The following is a 27,923-nucleotide window of genomic DNA, read 5'->3' as shown; positions in this document are numbered from 1 at the left end:
GCACCTGACACTTCTCTTACACAGCAAAGAGGAGACTGTAAGGAAGCAGAGGCAAACATCACTCTCACTCTGTACTTGACAGATGGTATCCGCGAGGGAGAGCTTTGATAAATCATTCATTTCCATGATTACAATAAGGGCTAGAGTATGGATTATTTGATATTTTTAACATCTGTGGAGAAGGCAGCAAAACTTCACCCTTCTGTTTAAGGAGAAATACAGGCTTGCTAACCCCTATGCCCTCACACCACTTAATCATACACTAAGGAGATCTACTGAGAGCCATGCTACTAGTTGACTGTCACATCATAATATCATTCTGTTCTCTTCCGAGGACTGGGAAACCAGGAATATGGCTGCTCAAGGATTGTGTATTTTAAAAGCTATAAGTGTTAATCTGATGAGTTCCTTAGCAGTGTTACTGGGCAGATTAGGTATGCAACCTCTGTATAAAAGAGCTCTGATTATGGTGTGGGTAGTGGGTGGTTATCAGGAAGGAGTGGACTGCCATGGAACAGTGGAGTTATCTGAACACTTTGAGAAGAGCTCATTTGAGAAGAAGACTTGGAGAATTGCCAGACTTCAGGACTCAAAAAACTTTACGCCAGTGGTTCTCAATTAGCTCAGTACTGCAATCTCCCTGTTTTTCAAAAGCCAAGCCAAAGCCCCCCCTACTTTTGAAAATTATGATATCTCTATGGTAGTTTTTGTTATGTTAGTGGTGTCACGGACCCCCAGGTGGTTTATGTGGACCCCATGGGCTACGCTGACCACGAGTTGGCAACCACTGCTCTAATCTGTTGCAGGACTTTGTGCAAATTGACTCAGAACTTGTGTGCGGATTTTGTTCAGCAAGGGCTCTGAAGTACAGAAACACCTCTGGGACCAGAGGGAGAAAAGTCTTCATGCAACCTATATAAAGTGTGTGTTTTGTGTATGCCAAGCAAAACAACTCCGCTTAAAGCAACAGTTTCGTGTTGGCGAGCTTGACCACTTTACTGAAGCTTCTGTGGTGCATACACGGAGAGCAATATTTACAGGTTGAAGATAACCCCCCCCCCCAACAATAAGATACATGGAAGTGCTGAATGGGAAGGTGGAAAGCCAAACAAGTCTGATCCAGAAGTTCAGTAAGGATGGGTCACCAAGCGTGCAGCCATCCTGAAGTAGCTGACTAGCCAGCAAAACTATTCAGCACAGCAATGCACAACTTTTAATCTAACCCCAAAATGCAATAAAAGTATAAATTAATGATAAGATCCTTATTTAAACAGAATCCGCTTCTTAGCAGCAGAGATACCCACAGATCATGTAAGTGAGGAACTATAATACAACAATGTTCATAGATGTGCTTGGTGGAGTTTTTATATGTTAAGACGTTCTGTTTAGATGTACTACTGGCAATTCAATAAACATTTCCACAGTTTAAAATATCCAGGGCAAAACATGGCTTTTCTAAGCTGCACTATGTATTTAAATGAAAACATAACACCGAAGACTACAAATCCCGATATAAAAATTATTTCTTATACATTCCAATAAAAGAGATGGTCAATGATTTGCAATCGGTAAGTAAAAATCTAAAACCCAGGCAGAACATTTACCACCATGAATCAATCAGCATATGCCATACTTAGATGAGAATTGTGGTCCAACAACATCTGGAAGCAGCCACATAGGCTACCACTGATCTAAATCTAGAGGGCTCCATAGTACAGTGGTACCTCGGGTTAAGTACTTAATTCGTTCCGGAGGTCCGTTCTTAACCTGAAACTGTTCTTAACCTGAAGCACCACTTTAGCTAATGGGGCCTCCTGCTGCTGCTGCGTCGCCGGAGCACAATTTCTGTTCTCACCCTGAAGCTAAGTTCTTAACCTGAAGCACTATTTCTGGGTTAGCGGAGTCTGTAACCTGAAGCGTATATAACCCGAGGTACCACTGTATGCCTTGGTAGAATTACATCAAAGAAAGCAACAAAAATGTCAGACTTTGAATGGCACTGCAAGAGTTCTCATGAAGTGTGGGAAATGAACGTTTAATGCTTTTATTCCGAAGATGAAATGTGTCAACACTGATTTTCTTCTGTGATGTGAAAAAGAATCCATAGTTACTGGCATTTGCTTGTCAGTTTCTCTCAACTCGGTTACAGCAGAACAATTTTCAACAATGAGTGAGTGACAAACCAAAAGGGAAGTTTGGCACTAAACTGGCTTGTTCCAAGGACCTCCAAGGAGTCCCCACTCGCCACTGAAAAACAGCTGAGATTTGCCATAGGTAAGGCACAGGATCAGCAGCCTGGGCTGATTAAACTTGCGTAGAACTAACCCATAGCTTTGAGATAACCCAGACATACTTAGAAACAGCAGCAGTGTAAACAGGAACCACTGAATTCTCACCAACAGAAAGCTAAAATGAGCATACACGCTAAATTCAATACTAATGGCAGATACCTGCCCAGGACCTCCACTGTACAGGCCTGTTTTGACTCTACTGTCATTATCACGAGAGAGACAACCAATTTCAGGTGTTCTTCAGCTTCTATAAATCTAGCTGCCAAACTGGAGATGAGAAACAGCCAAGGTTCTTTCCATTATCTGAAACTCATCTGTTCAAAAGCTCTGCCATCAGTCAGCATTTGTTTACTGTGTGGAGCGCACCTGATAAGAAACAGATCTGTGGGATTTGTACCTCCTCATACTTTTGAGCATCAATCAGACCTGAATTTCCACTTTGCAATGATTTGACAGAAACCTGAGTGCAACAGGTGCTTTGTGGTATCTGATTGCACATGTATTACTCTCTGTGTGGCCCGAAGTCTTTTTTTTTTTTTATAAAATTTTTTTATTGCGTTTCTTTCCATAGGTTAACAGATTTGTTTACATAGCAACATGCAAGAAACATTTTTTTTTTATATATATGAAGAAAAATAAGAAAAATAAGAAAAAGTTAAGTAACTTTCACGACGTCCTTCCACAGTTCGCTTTCTTTTTGGACCTCCTCACATCCTCTCAACATTGCATTCATTATTCTAGCCAGTTCAGCAATTTGTTATCTTGTTTCACATCTTATTGTACCTTTGAATTTATTATGTTACCAATTTCGAAAGTTTGTAATTTAGTTTTATCACTCTTAATAAACATAATATTTTGTTTCTAATTTATCTCGTTTTTTCATCAATACTTACTTTATCATTTACTTAAATAAATTGCAGAAGCAATAACGTTTCTTAATCGTGCACAATCTTAACATTCAAACAACTTATAGTATTTTTGCAAATAGTCCTTAAATTTTTTCCAGTCCTCCTCCATTGTTTCTTCGCTCAGATCTCGGATTCTGCCAGTCATTTCTGCCAACTCCATATAGTCCATCAGCTGCGTCTGCCAGTCTTCCAGTGTGGGTAAATCTGGTGTCTTCCAGAACTTTGCAATAAGAATCCTTGCTGCTGTGGTTGCATACATAAACAAGGTTCTGTCCTTCTTTGGCACCTTCCGGTCCACCATGCCCAGGAGAAAGGCCTCTGGTTTCTTAAGAAAGGTATATTTAAATACCTTTTTCAACTCATTATATATCATTTCCCAGAAGGCCTTTACTTTCGGGCAGGTCCACCAGAGGTGAAAGAATGTCCCTTCTGCCTCCTTGCATTTCCAACACTTATTATCAGACAGATGATATATTTTAGCCAACTTGACTGGGGTCATGTACCACCGGTATACCATTTTCATAATGTTCTCTTTCAAGGCACTACATGCCGTGAATTTCATACCGGTGTTCCATAACCTTTCCCAGTCCTCAGACATAATATTGTGTCCTACATCCTGTGCCCATTTTATCATAGCAGATTTAACTGTCTCATCCTGTGTATTCCATTTAAGCAGCAAGTCATACATTCTCGAAAGTACCTTAGTCTTTGGTTCTAGTAACTCCGTCTCCAGTTTCGATTTCTCCGTCTGGAAACCCACTTTTTTATCCATTTTAAATACCTCTTGAATTTGAGCGTAATGTAACCAATCTCGCACCTTACTTTTTAATTTGTCCTGGCTTTGGAGCTTCCAATTATCTCCGACTCTTTCAATTAATTCCCAATATTTTGGCCAGTAGGCCTCCATATTGGGCCTTTTTTTAGAAATCTTGGCTTCCACTGGTGATAACCACCTCGGGGTCTTACTTTCTAGTAAGTCCTTATACTTCATCCAGACGGCAAAAATTGATTTTCTGACAATATGGTTTTTAAACAGTTTATGAACCTTCGCCTTGTCATACCACAAGTATGCATGCCAACCATAAACATTGTCAAACCCTTCCAGATCTAGGACATCGGTGTTTTCCAACAGAAACCAGTCCTTCAGCCAGCAGAAGGCTGCAGCTTCGTAGTATAACCTTAGATCCGGCAGGGCAAACCCCCCTCTTTCTTTGGAGTCAGTTAGTATTTTGAATTTTATTCGGGGCTTTTTGCCCTGCCAGACAAACTTAGAAATATCCTTCTGCCATTTTCCAAAACATTCCATTCTGTCCACGACCTGAAGGGTTTGAAATAAAAATAACATTTTTGGCAAAACACACATCTTTATAGCTGCGATTCGGCCTGACAAGGTAAGTTTCAGTCTTGACCAAATATCCAAGTCTTTTTTAATTTCCAGCCAACATTTTTCATAATTATCTTTGAATAAATTTAAGTTTTTGGTGGACAAAGATACCCCCAGGTATTTCACTTTTTTAACCACATTTAGCTCTGTCTCTTTCTGGTACCCCTCTATCTCTGTAGGCGTCAAATTTTTGGCCAAGACCTTAGTTTTTTGTTTGTTAAGCTTGAATCCCGCCACCCGACCAAACTCCAAGATAAGTTCAAGAACTCTTTTTGTGCTAGATTCTGGCTCCTGTACTGTCAAGACTAGGTCATCTGCAAAAGCTTTCAGTTTGTATTGTTTCGCTCCGACCACTATACCCTGCACCAACTGGTCCTCCCTGATCATGTTCAGCAATACCTCCAGAACAGAAATAAATAACAGAGGGGATAGAGGGCACCCCTGTCGTGTCCCTTTTTCAATTTGGAGTTCCTCCGATACCACATTGTTCACTATCAGTTTAGCTTTTTGTTCTGAATAGATTGCTTCTAATCCATTTTCAAACCCCCGTCCCACTCCCATCCCTTTCAAGTTTTTCTTCATAAACATCCAAGAAATGTTGTCAAATGCTTTCTCCGCATCAATAAAGATTAAAGCCGCCCTTGTATTTCTGATTCGCAACAGCTCCAATATATCAATAATGTTCCTGGTGTTGTCAGACATGTGTCTACCAGGGAGAAAGCCTGCTTGGTCCTTGTGAATTACTTCATTTAGTACATTTTTAAGTCTATTCGCTAAAATGTCTGCAAATATTTTGTAATCCACATTCAGGAGTGAGATGGGACGGTAGTTCTTAAGCTGGGTCTTATCCCTTTCTGACTTGGGTATCAATGTGATGAATGCTTCTTTCCACGTTTCCGGTGCCTTCCTCCCCTCCATGATCTGGTTACAAACCTCCAACAACGGTTGTATCAAGAAGTCCTTCAAAGTCTTATAATATTTGGGGGTGAGTCCATCCGGGCCTGGAGATTTGCCAAGTTGCATATTTTGGATGGCACCTTCAATTTCCTGTTGAGTTATTTTGCTGTTAAGAGTTGATCTTTTGTCTTGACTTATTTTAGATAGTCCATTTGTCCTCAAAAATTGGTCTATTTCCGATTCTTTCTGAGGCCCCTGTGCATAAAGCTCTTTGAAGTATCTGTGGAAGCACTTTCTTATTTCTTCTGGTTTCTGAACTATTTTTCCTTGAATCTCCAAGTTTGTAACCGTGTTTAACTTTTGTCTTTTTTTCAACTGCCAAGCTAACAACTTTCCACATTTGTTTGCTGATTCAAACGATCTCTGCTTCATTTGTTTAATTTTCCACTCAATCTCTTGATTGATCAATTTCGAATATTGTGCTTGATGGAATTTGATCTCTCTTAGCACCTCTTTTGACTTCGGTTTGGTTCTCAACTTTTTCTCTCCTTCACTTATTTTCTCTAAAAATTTTTCCTTTTTTCCATTCCAAAATTTTCTCTTTATTGTATTCTGTTGTATCAGAAACCCTCTCATTACAGCTTTACTTGCGTCCCAGATTGTTCTTTTCTCCACCGTAGTGTTCAAGTTTATTTCAAAATAGTCCTTTAGCGCTTTTTGGGCCTTCTTAACAATCTCTTGATCTCTTAACAAGGTGTCATTCATTCTCCATCTGAAGGATCCAGTTGGGAAAAGTCTCAAATCCATTTTCAAGGCATTATGGTCGGAGCAGGTTTTTGGGCAGATTTCCACTTTTCTTGTTTTCGGTGCCAGCCCTCTAGATATCCAAATTTGGTCAATTCGTGTCCAGGACAGATGGGCCTCAGAGAAGAAGGTTCCTTCTTTACCCAAGGGGTTCCTTGTCCTCCAGATGTCAATCAAGTCCATATTGTCTGTCATTTCAAAAAAGGTTTTAGGGAGTCTGCCGTCTGTTGTTAAGTTTTGATTTTGGGATTTGTCCATATTTGTTGACACCACCCCATTCATATCTCCCATCACAATAATGTTAGAATAGTCCAAATAGTCCATCATTGTCTCATGCAGCTTCTTGTAGAATTCTGATTTTCCGTCATTTGGCGCATAAACTCCTAATATCAAAATCTTCTCCCCTTGTGTTTGAATTTCAATTGCGAGAATTCTTCCATGATCATCTTTAAATAGAAATTTTGGTGACAGGTTCTCCTTTGCATAAATTACAACGCCTCTTTTTTTAACTTTGTCTGATGAAATAAATTCTTGGCCAAGTCTTTTATTGATTAATACTTTCCTGTGGAGCCTAGTCACATGTGTTTCTTGAAGGCATATTACATCCAATTGTTCTTTTTTTAGGATATGAAATATCCTCCTTCTTTTTTCCGGAGAATTCCCGCCATTTATATTCCAACTAAGTAGCTGCAGAGACATCCTGTTCTATTTAAGATGTTCTTAGGATGAGGTGCCTTCCTTTTGCTCAGATCCCGAGGGTGCAGGCGTTGGCCCGCTTCCAGGCAGTATTGGTGTTGGTAGGACTGGAAGCCAATCTACTCCTTTTTGGAGATCTTCTCCGTGGTCATGAAGGAACTTTTGGTTATCTTCAGGTGTTCTAATTTTAACCTTCCTTTCTTTGTAGGTGAAGGATAATCCTTGTGGAAACTCCCACCTATAGGGAATTGCGTTGTGTCTCAGCAATTTTGCTAGTTCTGTGTAGGTGGCTCTAAGGTCCAACAACTGTCTCGGAATATCTCTATAAATTTCCACCCTTTTGTCTTGTATTTCAATTGCTTTTTTGAAGTGAAGACCTAGGATCTTATCTCTCTCTTCCTTTGATCTTAAAATTATCAAACAGTCCCTGGATCTGTCTTTCCTTACCAATCTTCCCAGTCTATATGCCGAGACAATCCTGAAGTCTGTATCTTCCTTTAAACCCCAGAACTTCGAAAATTCCTGTGTCAAGTATCCAATCAAGTCTCCTTGCTCGAGTTCCGGGATGCCTCTCAATTTGATGTTACTTTCACGATTTTTCAGTTCCACCATTGACAGATAAATTTGTTGTTCACCCACCTGTTTGTGCAGGGGCTTGACTTCTCCTTTTATTTCTTCAACTTCTTTTTGTAGAGCTCCCACTTTCTGAATTGCTTCTCCAGCTAATTCCCGATTTTCCGCTGTTGCTCCTTGCAAATTCTCTATAGCTTGCGTGTGCTGGGAAACTTGATCAGTCAATTTTTGAATCGAGGAAGTCGCTTTATCTATTTTCAAAGACTGGTCGTCCACCTTCTGGTTTAAACTTGATAATTGTTCCAATATTTGTTTTAATAGTGTATCTGACCCACCTGCTGCCATATCTTCCTCAGTGGACTTCTCAGTTATTTCCCCTTGCTCCCTTTGGGTCACCAGTACAGCTGGAACCGACGATCGGCGTCCTTGGGTCAGTGTTGTTTGTACAAATTGTGCTGGTTTTCTTTCCTTTTCTTTTTCCTTGGCCTCTTTAGATTCCTTAGCTTTAGATGCTCTTGTTCTCCCTGCACCACTCATTACACATCTGTCAGTGTTCAAGGTCAGATTGTCTATTATTCCATGGGAGAGACAAATTCAGTTATAAACAACCAGTGAAGTGGAATTCAAAACAAAAGTCAATTCCCAGGATTTTATAATCCGAAAGCCCTGTAGGGGGAGTGCCACCAGGTTTCAAAGACAAAGAAGGAAGTAATCCGCCATTAAAGTTCCAAATTATTTCAGCTCAGTAAATTCGATAGTCCAACAGTCCCTTCAGAGACTCAAAATTTCCCAAAGCACCTTTTATAATTCAGCAAAGTTTCACAAGAGGTGCTTGCAACAGTATCACGTCCAGTCTTTTCTGCTCAAATGTATCAGTTACGCTCCAACAAAGTTTTTGCAAAGTTTTTGCAACTGTTTCCGCAGTTTAACACAGTCTCCCTCTCCGGCAGCCCGATGATCTGGCTCTTTAGAAATACAGCCCAAAGAAAAAGGGAGGTAGGAGGAAAGTCCCCATTTACTCCTTCTTTTAATCAATGTCCATTTCCACCTTCGGTTTAAAAGAAAAAAAGAGCAGGTCTAATAGCACGAAAAAGTTAAAACTTCCCACAGTCCCGTTTCAAGCGCTTTCCGCTTTTTAAAGCTTTGCTTTGATCTTGTCAGCAATGTCGGAAGACGGACTTCCCTTTTCTCGTCTCCCGTTTTCAGCCAAATTTAACAAATTCTTTGCCAAATTTTAAACCCTTTACTCACGGGTATGTTACTTGCGATTTGGTGTTGGTTTTAGGAAGAAGGATCAGCGCTCATCTGCAACGGCCGCGCGGCTTCACTTCCGCGGAAAGAGCGATGAACTCACAGCACCGCTACCCCTCCTTCACTCCGGGTCTCCTTACGGGGTCCCTTCTGTGTTTTCAGAGCAGCTTCTGGTGCCCGCCGAGTCCCACGGCCACGGGCTCACTCTACCCGTGGTTTATCTTGATGGGTCGTCGCTATGCCGCAGCGAACGACCCTTTTCCGCGGAGCCCCTCTTCAGAGACCGAAGAGGACCGCCATTACAGTTTCGCGCCGCCCCCGGAAGTCTGTGTGGCCCGAAGTCTTTAACCCAATTCCATTATGGTACAAAACGGCCTTTAGAAAAGTACAGGATTCCTAAATATTTAATCCTGATAACAGGCTACAACTGACACCTGACAGAAAAGTATATATAGATGCAAAAGACAACTAGTCCTAGACCTTTTACACTTCTTGTCTACATGTTTTAAGCATATAGTTATTAAAAAAAATTGATACCCTACATTTTGCACCCACCAAAGCAGCTTACAATCAGATAATATAAACATATTAGAAACAACAAACAGGTTTTTTTAAAGGTCTAAACCTTTAACAAATTCCTTCCCCCAGCCCTAAGGATGAATAATAATAATAATAATAATAATAATAATAATAATAATAATCAGTCCTCAGAGAAACATTGCATCTGCATTCATGCTAAGCATCAGAATGTGTTGTGTTTGAGGTTGGCAATATGGTAACAGTGGTGGCAATATCACATAGGGAAGTGGAATAACACTAAAGTTTGTCCTTTCTCTAATCTTGTACAAAGTTCTGTGCTGTTTCTAAGCTCTTGAGAATTATTAGACTGGGTGTGTTATAACGTATTAAGTAGCATATTAGTGATAGCATATCATAAGCTGCCTTTGACATTATGTGGACATGCCAAAGTAGCGTTGCTGCATCCACCTTAAATGAACCACTGAGTGTATTATCTCCTAGTATTTGTATCCTCCTTCGGACGCACATGTATGCAATCACAATCTGTTAAGCAGACACTCTGTTAAGCCTGTGGTGAGGGTGACAGAAAACCAGCTGTGTTCACTGCTACTTTCCGCAGAGAGAATAATCACATACATAGCAGAGGAGCAATAGGTGTACAACCCAGAAGTTTTAAACTATGGCAAAATCTTTTTCAATTATTTTGTAACTAGACATTGATATTAAGCCATGACCTTGATTAAACAAAGTTAATTGAGTAATGTTACATGTATTTTCATGAGGAAGATATTTGTAAGTGTTCAAAGAGCCGACTCTTGTAGGATCCTACCCATAGGTTTAGGGGGAAAGAACACTTGGGTGGCTGGTAGTCATTTGCAGTAGGGACAACAGGAGCTACAACACTTTGGGTGCAGCAAATTATGACAGAAAGGGACCTCGGTTTTGATACTTAGCACACCGCAGTGAATTGGCATGTTAAAATAAGCATTCTCTAATTTGAATACAGCCATCACTTATGGCTCAGCTCTTGCATCCCTGTTTGTCAGACTAGATGGGGCTTTGAGAAACAAGGGAAGTGTTGCCTTGTCCAACACTAATTAGAGAAAATCTTCTGTGAGAGAGCAGTGCTTTCCTCTATTTCCTCCAAGGGCTGATTGTGTAGGGGCCAAACTAGACAAACATTTAAACAAAAAGCAGACAGATATATATATTGTTTTTTCCTTGGCTAACCACTTTGAAGGTTGTTTTTTTAAAAAACAACAACAACAACCAATCAAGTGGTACATAAATTCTATGAAATAAATAAGTAAATAAATAAATTTGCTTATTTTCCTCCTGTAGTCCTCATGGAGTCTAGTCAAAATGTAATCAGGTAACATTCACAGATTTCCCCCCCCCGTAACTGCAAGGGCTAGAAGCTAACACCGGAATCCTGGGAAGTTTAAACTGCTTGCCCAACACCACACACATCCAAGCCAGGAAGTAACAGAATGCTTATAGAATGTGTGGGAAAGCTTGGCTCGTGAGTAGGTGCAAGTCAAGCCAGTCACAAAGAACCTAGAGGATTATGTAGAATTGGCTGGTTATTTTTATCTTCTTTTCACCACTCCTTTAAAAACAGATGAATCAAGCAGAAATAACTTTCTTCAACATTTCCAAGTCACGTTTTTTCTCCATCATAATCAGTATTTGATCTGCACTGTGAAACTACTTAATGCTCTTCATGAAGCCTTTTAACTTTAGACTTAAGCAGGAAGTCAAGCATGTTGTCTCCCTTCAAGGTGCACATTCCATTGTCTTCTGAAGTGGTATAAGAGCGCTGTCAATCACACTCAAGTAACATGTACTAGTGACAGTTTGTCTTAAATATCTTAGTAACGGAGCAAACAGGTTCACAAATACCACAAAAAAATTCTTAAAAATAAAAAAAATCAGAACCGAGGCATTCCAATCTATAGCCTTAGTTTAGCAAGCACTCTTGTGACTGGAAATGGACAAGCTGTGATCCATTGTTCAGCGCGATGGTTGAACTAGGTATGGTGATCTTTTTTAACTCCAAGAAAACCACAATTAGTTTGGGTTTACTTATAGTCGTGTGGTTTATGAGAAACGAACCACAACCCCTGGTTTGGACATAACACCAAGGAACAGATTATGGTTTGTTTCTCCTGTGTACTAGTCGGGAGGAGCTAAGTAGAGTTCTTCAGGGAAGGAGATTCACAACTGAGGGGCCACCACTGAAAATCCTTGTCCGTAATATTCACTAATTGGCTCATCCTTAGTGGTGGGACAAAGAAAAGGGCTTTCAAGGGTGACTGTAGGGTTTGGGCAAGTTCTAAGGGTGCAGATGGTCCTTACATATTAGATACTACATACATAAATCAGGAAACCTGCCACTTTGCAAGAGCCTGATTCAAAACGCAGTCATGCATATTTGGCATTTGATACAAGACTGCTCTATTTATAAGCCCTCCCAATAGCTTGTTTGTATTATCCTAATCTGAGAAGCCACTGTGATCATTACTAATAAATCTCCGCTAAAACATTCTGCAAATCAATCGATCACTAACTGGACATCTTATATATTTTAAAATAATATCCAGCATCTGCTAACTTCATTGACCCCGGCCCACCATAATTTAATTATATTATAATGAATTATACATTTATTAATGTGGCCATAACCATCACCTTCTATAACATTTTCCTCCCACCCACAAATGTAGGGCAACATATATGGTGTGTACCCCCACCATCCTCACAACTCCTTTGAGACTAGGCTGAGAGGGTGCCTTGTTCAAGGTCATTCAATGAGCCCAACCTGGTCATAGTCCACACTGAAGCCACCACAACACACTGGCTCTCCAAAGCGCATAGAAGTCAGTTTCAAGATCTAGAACCGTTTCGGTGCGTGACAAATGCTTTCTCCAACTTTCTAAGCAAACACTAGCACCAGAGCTGGCTTTAAAGTCACAAAAGCCCTGTTGTTTATTCAGTTTGGCAAACACACACAGAAAGCACAACATACTGACTTTGACCTCCAGGTCTTATATTGCCTCCCAACTACAGCGGATAATGGCTCCTAAACAAAGATCTTGTTCAACACTCACTTGCAGCGTAATTTTATACATGTTAACTCAGAGGCAAGTCAATGGTGCTCACTCACTAGCATGAGCGATTAGGATCACAGCCTGAATTTGTTTTCTTGGAAATAGAGAAGTTATTTCAGCCAAGTTAGCATTAACTACAACATTGCAAAAAGGGTCGACCAGTTGTTAGGGAGTGAATAATGCATTGCATTTCTATAGGTTTATTTCCAGGCATAGAACTGAAACGGCATCATTAAAGCTCACTTACTTTAGAATAATCCCCATTGAAGTAACTAAGAAATATTTTTGAGTAGACCAGGACTGTCTACTGTACAGGACTGCATAGCAAAAAGTTATTGAATCAACCAACCACTTACAAGCAAGAGATAGCAATATGGACAAGCCTGAAAGTGCCTCCTGATACCAGTTTAAAACAGCAATAGAAAAGCAGCTTGAAGGATTTTTGAACAAGGAAGCAGCAGGGCAGAGATGTGGTGGGTGTTTTGCTTCTTATACTGTTACAGTTTCTTCTATCTGACCCCCCCCCCAGCTTAAAAATGTGTATTTTGATCCTGTGGTGTGTGTGTTTGGAAGGGAGGGTATGATCTGGACTCTCACTGGGATGCGTGTGCAATGTGCAGTCAATAAATCACAGATAAGGAATGGGTTTAACACCTCTCTAACACTCACAATAAGCTGTTTGCTTATCTTGTTAAAGTCAGGGCTCCATTAAAATAAGTGTAGTTATTCACGCTGCAAGCCAATTAAACGAACATTAAAACTGAGTATTTCATAGGGCTGCAACCCAATTAAACAATCTTTAAAACTGACTATTTACCAGATTTTAGTTGGTTAATTTACTGATTATATAATATTTTCTTATTACATCTGTCTCTTTACTGGGGTTCCTCTTAATATTTAGCAAGACAAATGTTTGCTGCATATATTTCTGCTAGATAGATAGATAGTGATTTTTAACAAGTTTCGCACCTACCCACCTCCAAACCCCAGGTGGACAGTGGAACTCAATATATGATCTTTCACACATAATTGCAAGCATACATTCAGCTCTTCCCAAAGACCATCTTGGAATAAATTTTCCTTTTTTATGCCCATCCAGGCAACAAAGCAGGAACCAATTAAAAAAACACAAAAAGGTTGTGCCAGCAGCAGTGAAGTGTGCCTTCTTGGCTGGGTTCCCTCTCCCACCAGAAATAGGGATATTAGCACAAGGCCCCAGCATCATTGCAGAGGGCTCTGGGTAATCCATTTCCCAATGGGAAAGGTGCTCAACAGCACCTTTTATCCTCATTTTATAAAACAGCACCAGGGAGGCGAAAAATGAGTGTAGCAAAGTCATGCTGTGCTGCTTCCTCCAATAATGCCCCCTACTAAGAAATGGGAGGAACTCTCAGAGGAGAATTCAGAGCACGATTCTCAAGTGTCTATGGAAGCGTGAAAAAGACTTTCCATTTTCTGGAGAACAAGGGACATGCAAAGGAAAGAAGAGTCACAAGGGTTTAAAATGAAAGTTTGGGTAATATTGGGGCAATGCCCAATTAAACAGATCCAAAATTTTAATGAAGCAACGGCATTTAATCAATTAAGGTTGAAGCCCTAGTAGGTGACCCCTAGATCCCCAAAGAGAACTGAGGATGAGGCTGGCTTAGGGTTCCTGAGTCCATACATGGCCTATTGCTGTTTTCGCTGGAAGGAAAAAGGTTGATTGGTTCCCAATGTACAACCTATTGTTTAGATGTGGTATATAATTACGGCTCAAGATGAAAAAGTTCAACACAGAACAATTAAATTGTTTCTCAAGCTAGAAAAGGTTTCCTCCACCTTAATCTAAATAAAAGCAAAACCAAGGCAAGTTCATTCTGACTGAATGGCTCACTTTCCCCAGGTTCCCATATTTTAACAATTTCAAGTAACCATCCAAGGAGCCTGGCAACTGTTAGAGATTTTTAACAGCCCCGCTCCAAGCAAATCCAGAAACCTTATGCCCACACAAAGACTGCTGTTGAGGTCCCTTGAGCAAGCAGAAGCCCGTGTAATAGAGTTTGCTGGGTGGCCCATACACTCTGTCTTCCAGGACTAGGTCTTTTCAGATCAATAGATATTAGTGAAAGTTGCTTACCTGCAAATGCTGTTCAATAGCACATCTCGCACCCAGTAGCTTTGGATGTAAGAAACAAGTTGGTGGTGCTTGTTGGTATTGTCTGATGGAGATCTTGCATAGGAAAGACATGCAGGCCAGTGCAGCCACTACAAAGGTACCAGACTGGAGGTCTTAAGAATGCCTTCTTCTAATCCGTTAGTATTGGGAAACCTAAGTGTCCAAGAACAAGAGGAGACTGTGGTTATTCATCCCTGTTATTCTATGACATATCATTTCAAAATACAGCTTTGAGCTGAAAGCATGCTGTAACCTGATAAGACTTCAGAGGGGCATAGCATACGCTTCACTTTCTCAAAGAGATTGCATGTAATGGAACCAACTGCAATGCCTCATCCACTAGGAATTACTCCTGCCTAAAGCAGCCATTTCGCAGGGCCCCCTAATGTGATGGGCACTAATTTGGACTATTTCAAAGACATAAAAATCAAGATGTAATACATCTATAATTAGTTAGAAATAATTAATAATAGAGGTAAAGGTAAAGGTACCCCTGACCGTAAGGTCCAGTCGCAGACGACTCTGGTGTTGCAGCGCACATCTCGCTCTATAGGCCGAGGGAGCCAGTGTTTGTCCGCAGACAGCTTCCGGGTCATGTGGCCAGCATGACTAAGCCGCTTCTAGCGAACCAGAGCAGCACAGGGAAATGCCGTTTACCTTCCCGCTGGAGCGGTACCTATTTATCTACTTGCACTTTGATGTGCTTTCAAACTGCTAGGTTGGCAGGAGCAGGGACCGAGCAACGGGAGCTCACCCCGTCGCAGGGATTCGAACCGCTGACCTTCTGATCGGCAAGCCCTGGGCTCTGTGGTTTAGACCACAGCGCCACCTGCATCCCTAATAATAGAGGTAAGATACAACTAAAAATACAACTCTTGGGTATAATCTGCTAATAACTATTGCTTTGGCATTTTTGAAGAATGAAGCTCAGGAATTGTATATGCCTTCATTCTATATCTGAAATTGGTTAAAATTTATGCAATAAAATACAAAACAGACACAAAATCACAATGTGGCCATCTAACAGTACAATTTTAGGTGACAACATACTCAAGGCTTAGGGAAGAGTCACAGTTCCTTACATTCCACAGCACAAGAACAGCACGTTCAAAAAACCAAATATTTCCCCTCCCATTCCCTTTTACTGTCTATCTCAATGTTTTATTTTCCTCTTTCTATCCTGTTGTATTTCTGTATGTGAAAACCTTCAGAAAAGTTTACAAATAAACTTGCATCTCAAGTTAACCCTTTTCAGGGCTACACTGAAAGTAAGAGGCTGAAATTAATCTGCATGAAATATTACTTCCAACAGTTCAACATGTCTGAGCCGGTTATTAAACCTCTTTTTAAAGTTAATGTCCAAACCAGAACAAAACTGGAGAGTTAAAAAAAATGCTGATGAATCGGAACTGAACCCAATTTTTTAATGGTTCAATTCCCTGGAGAAAATGTGCAGATGTATGTATGGTCCGAAATCCTTCCATTTCCTCTATTACATCATAAATATTTAAATGGAACTTTAGCAGCCAGCTAGGTTGTCCTCAGCCTTCTGAAATATTGCACTGCTGTTGAGTAAATAAGGCTACACAATAGAGTGCCTTAAGTGGTTCCATTAATATGATAAATTTAAAATGGCTCCCCAATAAAACAATCAAAATCTTCTTGCTGCATTCCCATTCCTAAGCTACATTTTTATTTATCTACCCCATTTTTACCCTGCCTCTCTACCTTAACACTGTTGAAGGCAGATTAAAATTTACTAACCCCCCTTCAAAAAGATATAGTGAATCACAGTAACTGACACACAGCAGAGCAAAGCAATATAACTACAAGTCTAACAGAAGGGCAAATCGAAACTCGCCTAAACAAAGAGGTCTTTACTTGATAGTAAAATGCAATAGTAAGAGAAAAAGCAAAATGAATCTTTCATGACGGGGAGATCCATAATCCAAAGAAAAGATGTCCCCCCCCACCGCCATTTAACTCTACTTCAGCTACTCAAGGGACATAGGGAGGGAGGCTTGTCAAACTGACTGTAAGGAACAGGCAGAATTATAACTGGAACAAACTGCCCTTCAACTATCTTGCCCCTAAACTGTTTAAGGCTTTAAAAGGTAATAATGAACATCTTAAATTGCAACCAGAAATGAGCAAAGCTGAGCAAAACATATCCTGCGGTGCCCCACAGGGTTCCACCTTGTACCCCAAGCTATTTTTCAGAAGCTGCTGGGAGAGGTCATCAGGAGATTTGGAGTGAGGTGGCACCAATATTATCTAATCTAATCTAATCTAATCTAATCTAATCTATCTATCATCTTCTTCAGGTAGGTAGCTGTGTTGGTCTGACACAGTCAAAATAAATTTAAAAAATTAAAAATAAATTAAAATTATAAGCCTTCATGTGCATGCACACTTCTTCAGATGCTGAAGAAGAAGTGTGCATGCACACGAAGGCTTGTACCCAGAACAAACTTAGCTGGTCTCTCAGATGCTACTGGAATTATTTTTTTAAAATCTAATCAAATCTATCTATTGTTTACTAGGGAAAAAAAAAGGAGCTTCTAAGTGGTTTACAATTATAAAACCAACTAAAAGGAATATAGCAATACAGGTGGCATCTATTTTGTGCTCATCCAGTTGATGTGCAACTGCTGACCCATGTGTTGTTTTTGGGGGTAGGGGCAGAATGCGTTGACGTGTGAAATGACCTGGAACACGCCCCCCCCCCCCGCACAAACAGGAACCTGCCTGCACACAATTAAAATCTACAATAAAACAGCTCCATCAAAACACTGAAATTAAAATGCAACAATTAAAATCTACAATAAGCAAATCCATTAAACCAGCGTAACAATTAGAATAGGTAAAACACCAATTGAAACTGGAGGATCAAGTCAGGAGATCAGGGAAATGCTTCTTTAAACACGTGTGTCTTCAAGAGCCAGCAAAGTGCCAGTACTGACAGAGCTCCTTATATTCCAGCAGGGAGAGCATTCCACAGTGTTGCCATGTGCAAAGTGAACCATGTTCCATTTGTTGTTCTTAATGTGCTTACTGGACAGTGGAGGGGAAGACATTTTTTTTCAGGTAACCGAGTCCAGCGTTTTTAGGGTTTTATATGTAAATATCAGGATCTTTAAAGTGGACACAATTTTAACTGTGGTTGTTGTTGTTTTGGTAACATTCTAACCTACCCTAGGACCTCAGGGGGAAGGGCAGGTAAAAAAATACTAAGCAAACAAATAAATAAATACTTGAAACTGGCTCTGGTCACCAGTATTGCAGCCACAAGGCTTTTAAGACTGGGGAGCTTTCTTTGGCATAATTTTCATGCAAGGGAAGATTTCCAATTCTTAATGCTGTCCTTTCAAGCCAAGGAATTTCAGACCAAGGAAAGCTCCCACTGCAAATAATTGGTGCAGGGCCTCCCAACGCTGACCGAGACAGTGACAAGGGGGAAACAGTTGAAGTCCTGCTCCCACTGCCACAATCCCAGTGCAACCCCCCCCCCACCTCCCTGTGCTATTTGTTAAACAAAAATGAGTGACAAAAATCACATCTAATTTGGCCCCCAGACTCTCACCTATGATTTATTTGCTAAGCACTTGGAGGATAAAATAGCTTGCATCTGCAATGAATTGGACGCCACTGTGTCTGCAGTACACTCGGTGAATTTGTCCAGAATAAGATGCAGTCATACCTCGTAGTACAGATGACACCTATATCAGACACCTCTTAGCTGACAAAGACCCCGAAATCAACAGGCCTGTGGCGAAGTACTGTTACATTGCAACAAGAATAAGACGAGCAATGATGACAGCAACGGAGTTCAAATTGTAAACATCGAAGGAACGATAATAAATAGTAATGACATTTGAATTGAATTCTCAAAACCTTAAAAGTCGAAACCTGGTCATAAACATAAGTACCAATTTTGTGATTGGGCCATATCTCCACTGTTATCTGTAGTACAATAGTACTCATATTGCCAATTTTATTTTATTTTATAAATTGCTTGTTGGTCATTGACCGTATTAAAGATATTTGAATTTTGATGCAGTCATATGCGGATGGATTAAATTCAGTCATTATGGCCCAAGGATGTGGACAAGGTGCTTGCAAAAGTGCAAGGTGCAGCCTGTTTGTACCACTCATATTCCACCTTATAACAATCTAGTGAGAGAGGGCTAACCAGCTGGGTCCCGAATGGAATTATTGCTTCCCTAGGAGAGGGAATGATCCTGAGCAGGTTGAAGGAGGTGGCCATAATATTAACCCTAGAGACCACCTCCTGGAATCTCAAGAATTGCATTAACTTGCCAGGTGCAAATATTCCCTATTTTGACAAGGCGCTTGAGCGAGTGGTCATGATGTGCATGAGCCAATTTGCTTGGGCATGATGTGCTTGAGTGCTGGGACAGTCACTCTGGCAACCTCACGTTTAGACTACTGCAATGCGCTCTATATGGGGCTGCCCTTGAAGACAGTCCAACAAATATGGCACCTAACAAACAATGAATGAATGAATGTTTAGGCTGCTGTGCATTAAAAAGCTTTTTTTTTTAAAAAAAATGAGGACAGCTCACATGAAGAGTATTGAAACGGTGTTCAGTTGCCAGTTCAAATGAAGTCTAGGCTCAAGCTAAAAGAAAAGAAAGTGCCGTGCGGACTGATTTTAAGATGCATCTACACAAAGCACGAGCTACATGAGCTGAATCAAAGATGCAGACCTGAGTGTTTATTTAGGGAGGGTGAAACCCCACCCAACACAGGTTGAAGGCCTGGGGTCATATTGTTTAGATGAAATACATCAAGATAAGCGAACGTATTTTCCTACAAATGTTAGAAACTCTACCTCATTTTGATTGTCTTCTATCACACAGGGAGTACATATGACTGCTGGGGCCTTTTGCACAAGACAGAGCTAAAACAAATGCTTTCTACATTGTATTGAGTTTAAAAACTGTTCTGTTCTTTTACAGTTGGTTTTTTGTTTTTGGTCCTCTGGGGAAACTATGTAAAGATTAGGAAGGCTGGACTCAATTTTCAGAAAGCCAAAGGGAAGACTCCAGGGACTCTAGGAAACTTCCCTTATTGAGACACACAACTTCTCTGACGGTAGCTGGCCATTTTGCTATGGCCTGAATACACTCACTGTTATGTGACTATTGCTCAGAATATCCAGAATTCAAAGTCTAGAATTTTCACAACAGTATGTGGTGCCAATAAATAACTTTTTGGACTCCTGAAACCCTTGTCTGGGTACAGACTGGAGCACATTTTAAAATTATAGTTTCAATGACAGTTCTTTAGAAGTCAAAGAAGATTACTATGAGAAGAGTTTACAGCAGAATTGGATACTACAAGGAGATCAGCTTTTAGAGATGGGTGAAACCTCTGTTCTCTGCTTCTCTCTAGTAACCTCACAATTTCACCGGTTAGTGGCAAAATCAGATGTTAGCTAGCTTTAATGATGGCATTTCCCCCTAATGTTGATCATGCTACAATTGTGTGAAGAAATGGCATAGACTGCTGCTTAACAGGTGTTGTGAGTGGGCATCTGTGCCAGGGGGAGAGAATGAAAATAGATGAGTCATCCCCAATCACTGCTTTAATTATTAAGTACTCCTTGCTTTTTGAAGATGGAAACTCATAGGTGGAAGAGAGAAGATTCAGCGACTACAGGAAAATAAAAATATGTTTAACAGAAATTAAAGGCATGCATTTCTGTCAGTGAAAAGCAATGCTTTCTTCGATATATAAATATTATTTCAATTTGGCACAGCAAATTAGCATTGACCTCACATTTCTAAACCCATAGAAATATATTTATTTGTTCACTCCCCAGCACATCACTGCTTTTCCGTACCTACTTCCCTATCTTTAACAACCGTTCATTCAACAAGAGTAAAAAGAGCAAGAAGGGCAGCAAGTAAAACTTAAGAAACGACAAGCTCTATGAGCCAACTCTTGCCATTTACATAACTTAAGAGCCAATACATTTTTCATTTACTTACTTACTTGCTTACTTTTGTGTGATCAGTGTTGCAAATGACTTGTAAAGGAAGATTTACCAATGCAGGATAGGACAACACTTTTCTACTATTACAACTATACAGTGGTACCCCGCAAGACGAATGCCTCGCAAGACGGAAAACCCGCAAGACGAAAGGGTTTTCTGTTTTGGAGGCGCTTCGCAAGACGAATTTCCCTATGGGCTTGCATCGCAAGACGAAAGCCCATAGGGAAATGCTGGCGGTCGGGAGCAAAGACTTTCGCCCACAGCCGGCCTTCAGAAGAGGACCTCTTCTGAAGGCCGGCGGGGGGCAAAAGTCTTTGCTCCCCCCCCCGCCTGCCTTCCCCCCACCTGCCCCGGGCGATCTTAAAATGCTGGCGGGCGGGAGCGAAGCGTTCGCTGCCGACCCCCAGCATTTTAAAATCTCCAAGGGACAGCAGAGAAGTCTCTGTCCCGGGGAGGTTTTAAAATGCTGGGGGTCGGGAGCGTTCGCTGCCGACCCCCAGCATTTTAAAACGCTGTTCCGAAGCGGGGGGCGGGAACATCTGCCCCAGCCACCCCACTTCGGAACGATGTTCCGAAGTGGGGAGGTGGGGCGGGAACAGCTGCCCCAGCCGCCCCACTTCGGAACGATGTTCCGAAGGGGTGAGGGGGGGCGGGAACAGCCGCCCCAGCCGCCCCACTTCGGAACGATGTTCCGAAGGGGGGAGGGGGGGCGGGAACAGCCGCCCCAGCCACCCCACTTCGGAACGATGTTCCGAAGTGGGGAGGTGGGGCGGGAACAGCTGCCCCAGCCGCCCCCCTTCGGAACGATGTTCCGAAGGGGGGAGGTGGGGCGGGAACAGCTGCCCCATCCGCCCCACTTCGGAACGATGTTCTGAAGGGGGGAGGGGGCGGGAACAGCTGCCCCATCCGCCCCACTTCGGAACGATGTTCCGAAGGGGGGAGGTGGGGCGGGAACAGCTGCCCCAGCCGCCCCACTTCGGAACGATGTTCCGAAGGGGGGAGGTGGGCGGGAACAGCTGCCCCAGCCGCCCCACTTCGGAACGATGTTCCGAAGGGGGGAGGGCTGGCGGGAACAGCTGCCCCAGCCGCCCCACTTCGGAACGATGTTCTGAAGGGGGGAGGGCTGGCGGGAACAGCTGCCCCATCCGCCCCACTTCGGAACGCTGTTCCGAAGGGGGGAGGTGGGGCGGGAACAGCTGCCCCATCCGCCCCACTTCGGAACGATGTTCCGAAGGGGGGAGGTGGGGCGGGAACAGCTGCCCCATCCGCCCCACTTCGGAACAATGTTCCGAAGGGGGGAGGTGGGGCGGCAACAGCTGCCCCAGCCGCCCCACTTCGGAACGCTGTTCCGAAGTGGGGAGGTGGCGCGGGAACAGCTGCCCCATCCGCCCCACTTCGGAACGATGTTCCGAAGGGGGGAGGGGGGGCGGGAACAGCTGCCCCAGCCGCCCCACTTCGGAACGATGTTCCGAAGGGGGGAGGTGGGGCGGGAACAGCTGCCCCATCCGCCCCACTTCGGAACGCTGTTCCGAAGTGGGGAGGTGGGGCGGGAACAGCTGCCCCAGCCGCCCCACTTCGGAACGCTGTTCCGAAGGGGGGAGGTGGGGCGGGAACAGCTGCCCCATCCGCCTCACTTCGGAACGCTGTTCCGAAGGGGGGAGGTGGGGCGGGAACAGCTGCCCCATCCGCCCCACTTCGGAACGCTGTTCCGAAGTGGGGAGGTGGGGCGGGAACAGCTGCCCCATCCGCCCCACTTCGGAACGATGTTCCGAAGGGGGGAGGGGGGGCGGGAACAGCTGCCCCAGCCGCCCCACTTCGGAACGATGTTCCGAAGGGGGGAGGGGGGCGGGAACAGCTGCCCCATCCGCCCCACTTCGGAACGATGTTCCGAAGGGGGGAGGGGGGGCGGCAACAGCTGCCCCAGCCGCCCCACTTCGGAACGATGTTCCGAAGGGGGGAGGTGGGGCGGGAACAGCTGCCCCATCCGCCCCACTTCGGAACGCTGTTCCGAAGTGGGGAGGTGGGGCGGGAACAGCTGCCCCAGCCGCCCCACTTCGGAACGCTGTTCCGAAGGGGGGAGGTGGGGCGGGAACAGCTGCCCCATCCGCCTCACTTCGGAACGCTGTTCCGAAGGGGGGAGGTGGGGCGGGAACAGCTGCCCCATCCGCCCCACTTCGGAACGCTGTTCCGAAGTGGGGAGGTGGGGCGGGAACAGCTGCCCCATCCGCCCCACTTCGGAACGATGTTCCGAAGGGGGGAGGGGGGGCGGGAACAGCTGCCCCAGCCGCCCCACTTCGGAACGATGTTCCGAAGGGGGGAGGGGGGCGGGAACAGCTGCCCCAGCTGCCGGGCTTCGTAGCGCTGCTGCGAAGCCGGGCGGGGGGGTGGGAACACCTTCTGAAGGCGGGCAGGGGGCGAAAGTCTTTGCTCCCCCCTGCCTGCCTTCCCAGGGGCTTTTAAATCGCCCCGGACAGCGGAGAAGTCCTCCGCTGTCCGGGGCGATTTTAAAATGCCGCCCGCCAGCATTTTAAGATCCCCCGGACAGCGGATCTCCTCCGCTGTCCCAGGGTTTTTTAAAATGCTGGGGGTGGGAAGAAAAGCCCTTGTCCCCCCCCCAGCCTTCAGAAGAGGTCCGGGGACAGACTGTCCCCGGACCTGGCCTGAAGGTGGTTTCCCTAGGAACGCATTAATTGATTTTCAATGCATTCCTATGGGAAACCGTGCATCGCAAGACGAAAAACCCGCAAGACGAAGAGAATTGCGGAACGAATTAATTTCGTCTTGCGAGGCACCACTGTACCAGCTCTTAACTATCATATCAGAAAGAGTTCAATTGCCCTGTCTATAACATGTGCACCTATGAAAACATTTCCTACAAAGACGCATTTAAGTCTGAACATAATAAGGAAGTCAGTGCTGTTCTGCCCAAAATCATCAAAGTGGGATTGTCAGTGAGCAGGACTAATTTTAATCCAAAGTATGTACTCAGTACAAGAAGTTGAATGGATACTTGTTTTAGCTTGAACAATGGATGCACAGACATTTTTGTACTTCATCAAAATCACACCGTTTAACTAACAAGCAGTTCTGCATACAGAAAAGCCTGAAAAACACCAGAATAAATTGCACAGACCCACACAGGTTGAAACAGTGACCTATATACTTGCCCATCTATAAAGCTATGAGGCAATGACTATCCTCAAAGTTTAAACAAAATGCTGACAGATGTTAACATACTATCTGGGTACCAAAAAGCATCAGATTCTATAAATTGATGCCTTTTTACTTAACAAGAACAATTCTAGCTACTTTGCCTTACTGCCAGCAGGCTTCATCACCATGTAGTCAAGGCACTGAAACAGCTTTGTAAAAACTGAGGAAGGCAAAAGCAGCGGTGCAGTGGATCTCGCCACCCACAAGAAACTGAACCATTCATTTATTGCACAGCGGTCTTGCAACACAGAGCATTTTTTAACACCCATTCTTCCTCCCCCGCTACTTTTCAGAGATAAAAAAACACATTTTCATCAGAGCAGAACCACACTGCCTTAGATGGGGAAGAGTGAATTTACCTTGCTCTCAAAATTAATCACACAGGATTGCACCAGACCTATGCCTTTTAAACACAGCTCTTCCCTGTTCAAAGTGTGTGTGTGTGTGTGTGTGTGTGTGTGTGTGTGTGTGTGTACAGTTTAAAGGGCTAAACGGGCACATGGGTGAGGAGATACTAAACCCATCTCTCATCCACTTCTCTTAACAGTGGCACTATCAGGGCAGGAGTCCAGGTCTCACTCACCAAAATCAGCACCCTAAAAACACAGCAGGGCTGGCTCACCACACTTTGAAGTAATATGCATTAAAGTCTACAGAGTGGTGACTTTGAGACCATTAAGTCCAAAGTCTCAAATTAACCTAAATCTACACTTAGCTTTTACTGCTGCAGCCACCTTCCACCCACCAGCCAATTTCTTCTCCGCCAATCTCACGTCCAATACTGGCTGAGGGAAAACACATCTGAATGGAGGGTGTGTAATCACATGGGTCACATGGACAGGGGGAGTGTGTGCCTTACTGCCCCTGCTGATTACAATTTAAAGAAAGAGTAGCATGATATGGAGTAGATGTTGGAAATTCTAAGAAACTTTACTAATTGGTTCACAGAAGCTCCTCCTATCAGGAGGAAATTTTCTGCTAATCCACACACCTCATTCCATTATTACATTGTTCTACAAAAGGACCACACCTCTGATTCAGCAGAAACTTATTCCTGAGAATATGAAAATGAACATGCTCCTACAGCAGAGCTGAACAAACAGAACTTTCCATGAGCTATATTCAACTCACCGGCTTGTAAGAGCAGTTAATTTTCACAAGACCAGCAAAGTTCATGAGAGCAAATTCACACAAGAGAATGTGAAACAAAAGTGAATTTTCAAGGGAGGAAATTTGTGGAAAGTTATTTTCAGAAGCTAATTGCAACAAGCAAATGAACAAAGCAGACCACTCAGTTATCCTTACCTGCAGACAATGTATCTGGGCAGCGGAATTGTGATGATTGCTTAAATCTGCAGTCAAGGGACAACTCGTTGTATCACACTTCAGTTCACAGGGATTCAGCAGAGCCACTTGCCTAAATGCACCCAAGTGCTCTGTGATATGGCTGGCTGATGAGTTTTAAGAAATGCGATCCAACTACATGGAACTGTCTGCAGAATCTCGGGTTCCTTCCTGCTCAATACTGTTAGACGTTTCTAAAGCTACATCTTTAAAAAAAAAATCTAGCTTGATCATTCCTGTGGTGGGGCCCGCTTGCCAGAAAGATCTCCATCTAGAAACAAGGCATGTGACAACAAAGACACAATTCTGAACAGGCCCACTAGCTTGGCTGTGGGACCATGGGTGCCTGGAGCCACACACACTGTGGGTGCGCAGGTGTCTGATGTCAGCACACTCACTGGCGGGCGTGAATGATGTCAGCACAGTGGGATTCTTGATTACTTAACAGCAGTTGAGTCACATAAAGATTAAAAAAACACTTTCTGCGGCTAAAAATGTTAATTCAGGCATCCCCAACCTGCAGCCCTCCAGATGTTTTGGCCTACAACTCCCATGATCCCTAGCTAACAGGACCAGTGGTCAGGGATGATGGGAATTGTAGTTCAAAACATCTGGAGGGCCAAAAGTTGGGGATTCCTGTGCTAATTGATATTCCTAGCAGTTAATGAATTGGCAATTTCATTTTCCAGCATAGGCAAACCATGACTGGAAAATAGGCCTTGAGTAAATTTTCACATAGGAGTTCCACAGACCACCAATGTTCCAGAAGCTCCATTCAGGTGGTTTGGGGTGTGTATTATAATCTGAATTCAAATAGTGATACAGTAAAATGCAATATAAGAAATACAACCAAAACAATGTAGCATCTAGCACAGCATATTACAATTTCTACACCAGGAAGAAAACTTAGGAAATGATCTGCCAAGACCCACAGCAATTTTCAAGTTGTCTGTAGGGACAAAGGTTTGGGAACCACTGTTCTAACACAAAAGCTACCAAGAAGACTTTCACCTCCTCTATTAACCTACTTGCCTTCAAATTAATCATATTCATTATGTTAACAAAAGACAATATAAGCTGGACTTGTCTCTAGCGGCTCTAATCTGTATGAGGTTTCACACATAAGTGTTTACAAACTGTGGTTGGGTCTGGCAGCCACCCTACAATCCAATCACAGTGCAATATTATGAGTCACTGGTGTCCCTTGCACTTGAGACACTACAACAGACCTCAGAAGGATTTCCCCCTAAAATGTGTCTGGCCCAGAACAAATCTCATTTCTAGCACTTGAATTTCTCTGGCATAACTCCCCATAAGGAAGCTTTATATGTTAGTCTGCAACTGTGAGCACACTTGGCTAGGAGTAAGGCTCATTTATCACAGAGGAATTTAATTTTGCTGGAGAATTGCCCCAAGCTGGGCAGATGCTTGCCCAAATTTGGGCAATTCCTCCTTGCTCCATTCTACAATTTTCAAGATACTGAAACTCCAGAGAGGCTTTTCAGTGCAGGTAGCTACAAGGGGAGGATGGGATGGAAAGGTTTTCCTCTAGGAAGTTCCTTAATTTAACCTCTTAGGATCCAAGTCACTTTCTCTGTACAACACAGTGGTACCTCGGTTTACGAACTTAATCTGTTCCTAGGTCCGTTCTTAAACCGAAACCGTTCTGAAACCAAGGCACACTTTCTCTAATGAGGCCCCCCACTGCTGGTGCCCTTCCTACTGTTTGGCTTCCGTTCTTAAACTGAGGTAAAGTTTGCAAACCGGGACACTATTTCCAGTTTTGTGGAAGTTAATAAACCGAATAGTTCGTAAATAGGGCTGTTCTTAAACCAAGGTACCACTATATTCTTTTTCATGGGCTCATAGCTGATGAGAACCACTCTTTACTACAATTTTAACGTCCGCAGTATAAAAAACACGTAAGCACTATAACAAACATGGAAACAGAGGTAGGTGTGAGCAAGGTAGTGAACTATTGCCACACAAAATAATAGTATGCCGAAATTCCCTGCTTCATTAAAGATACAGAAATCCCAAAATTTGAATGCAGCTATTCTCACCAGAAGTCAAAATCCTGTGATGTTCATTTTACCCCCACTCTCTAAAAAGTAGGGATAGAGATGGTTGTGATCTTAATCAGATGAGCATAATATGAAATTATAAACACATACACACAGGTAGGCATGACTGATAGATACTTGTACTGTATATTTGTTTTCAAAAGCTGAAGGGTGATTAAGCCCAAACTGTACCAGGTACTTGAGAATAACCCTTCATGAAAAGGGTTAATACTTTGTGAACAGCAAGTATATGGATCTCAGGCACAGATTTCTCTAACAGATTATTTTTAAAAACCCCAACTCCCATCAGAATTACAAAGTATTGCAGCATTTCATATACAAATTTGACAATCACGAAGCAGAGGTGTGATCCAAAAGCACTACCCCACACATTTCTAATCGTGGATAGTGGAAGATTACTGGTTGGAAAGCAAGAAAATTCCCATTTGCATTACTTTAACATCTCCCATTCTTCCTGTTTATGCCCTAAGCCTATAAAATATATTTATAAATCAAAAGCCAGCACAGAACAACCAGATTTTAGAAGGAATAAGTCAAGCACCAGTTTTTTGGAACAAGACTAGAGAACAGGATTTCACAGTAAGAAACTTTAAATACCCTGCAGCTGGCCTCTGAAATACAGTCTTCCCAACTGCATCGCATTAAACAGAGGCAGATTTTATGTGGCAC

General features: G+C 42.9%; 1 protein-coding gene across 3 annotated transcripts in view; it reads right to left on the bottom strand.

Annotated features, from left to right (window-relative positions):
- Positions 1–27,923, bottom strand: part of NDST2 (N-deacetylase and N-sulfotransferase 2) — a 110,401-nt gene that overhangs the window by 44,181 nt on the left and 38,297 nt on the right. For all 3 annotated transcript variants that reach the window (XM_081191601.1, XM_081191602.1, XM_081191603.1), the window contains one exon: positions 14,553–14,744. The gene's annotated coding sequence lies outside the window, so the exon portion shown is untranslated. The remainder of the gene's footprint in view (positions 1–14,552; positions 14,745–27,923) is intronic.

Source organism: Podarcis bocagei (assembly GCF_964188305.1).
Source record: "Podarcis bocagei genome assembly, chromosome: 4".
Classification (NCBI taxonomy): Eukaryota; Metazoa; Chordata; class Lepidosauria; order Squamata; family Lacertidae; genus Podarcis; species Podarcis bocagei.
Note: the sequence above shows the minus strand (reverse complement) of the source record. Positions and strands in the feature narration are given on the sequence as shown.